The sequence below is a fragment of the Sinocyclocheilus grahami genome, unplaced genomic scaffold, assembly GCF_001515645.1.
Source record: "Sinocyclocheilus grahami isolate Dianchi unplaced genomic scaffold, SAMN03320097.WGS_v1.1 scaffold973.1, whole genome shotgun sequence".
NCBI classification, from domain to species: domain Eukaryota; kingdom Metazoa; phylum Chordata; class Actinopteri; order Cypriniformes; family Cyprinidae; genus Sinocyclocheilus; species Sinocyclocheilus grahami.
The window spans coordinates 372827-374711 of record NW_015506152.1 but is presented as its reverse complement, the minus strand read 5'-3'; positions in this window follow the sequence as shown (position 1 = coordinate 374711).

The window sequence follows — 1885 nt, the reverse complement described above, 5'->3', positions numbered from 1 at the left end:
GTTTGCAGACTGTTATAAAAAGAAGAGGGGATGCCACACAGTGGTAAACATGGCCTTGTCCCAACTTTTTTGAGATGTGTTGATGCCATGAAATTTAAAATCAACTTATTTTTCCCTTAAAATTATACATTTTCTCAGTTTAAACATTTGATATGTCATCTATGTTGTATTCCGAATAAAATATTGAAATTTGAAACTTCCACATCATTGCATTCTGTTTTTATTCACAATTTGTACAGTGTCCCAACTTTTTTGGAATCGGGTTTGTATATATAGCCCTAGTTTTTCTTTAGTCGCTTGTGAGTTGTTAAATGTAATGGTTGTCTGTTTGCTAGTCATTCTGTTCGTTGTTCCCTTTGGTTTTTGCCTTCTTGTTTGTTCTAGTTTTTCCATGAAATACCAGCACATAGATCCTTGCCTCTGCCTGTTTTCTGCAGCTTCTCCACAACGTTACAGTTTTTCACTGGCATTGTCTCTTTGACTAGTGCATCTTTGAGCTTATATTTAGTATAAGTAAAATACTTAAGTGCTGTTAAAATCAGATACTCTAAGACTCTTTTACTCAAGTTGTTTTGGAATTGGTGACTTGTAACATGTAGTGGAGTAATTTTCACTGTAAGATATCTGTACTTTTACTCAAGTATGGTTTTTAGGTACTCTTTACACCTCTAACAAGCTGTAACTCTGTGTCATGTACATTAAATCAATCAATTAAAAGCCCCAAGAGGTTTGAACAGCCTACATGGAGCTCAAGTCCCACCCATTTGGAGTTGGCGCCGACCTCCGTTTATACCGAACTCCAACAAACTGAACTGAGTGCGTCACATAAGGACAATACACAAAAGGTGCAGAGTAGGGATGCAACGATTATAAATTTTGTTGGTACGATTATTGTCTGAGGAATAATCACGGTTTTACGATTATGACGAATATTATGCATTTATTCATTTCCCAACATTACTAATGTATAAAATCACATGAACACTCTAGATATTAAAGTGTTATTTATTGCTGACTTTTGAAACAGAAATAACACAGACACCAACAATACAGCAAAAAATAATAATAAAAAAGACAAACAAAAGTCCATCTCTCCCATTGCAATTAAAAAAAGGTGACCTCTGCTCTGTAAACATCCATGACAGTATTTCTCTTTTGAAAATAACAAATGGAAATAGATCGCAAAAGTATTTAATGTTTTCAGTTTGTACATTCTTTACATTTCTTTTAGACCTGGGGTAGAGACTTTGGAAACATGGTGAAAAAAAATATTGTTGGTTTTTACTTATGAATAATACTACAACAGGGATAGTAAATAACAAAGTTAATGAAGTAGCCTATTATTAATATACGACTACTATTAACTTTATTTGTCCCACAGGGGAAACCGTTACTAAATAAACTATATTTGACTCCTCTAACTTTATTAAAAGTATGTCATCTTTTGTCAAACTCTTAAAAAATTATATTTGATGAACTTTTTAAAAATTGTAATTAAAACGACAGAATAAAAACATGTAGAATAAGAAATATAAGTTACCAATCAAATGAAATCAGTATCATCTTGTCATCTTTTGTCAAATTCTTTAAAAAAAATTATTTTTATAAGCTTCGTGCCTCTGATAAGCACGTCATTTTAAGCTGGTGCACCGCTTGTGTAACTTTTTTCGTTTTGCGCAAGCTGCAACAATTCCGTTCCGTGTAACAGAAACACTCGGTTTAGCGGAACCTTTACGATTAATTAACCGTGACGTTTTAAAGCACAGTTAATCGCGAAACCGGTTAATCGCTGCATCCCTAAATTGAACTGCTGGTTTCGTCTGGTCAGAGGAGAACTGGCCCCCCGGCTGAGCCTGGTTTCTCCCAAGGTTTCTTCTCCATTCTG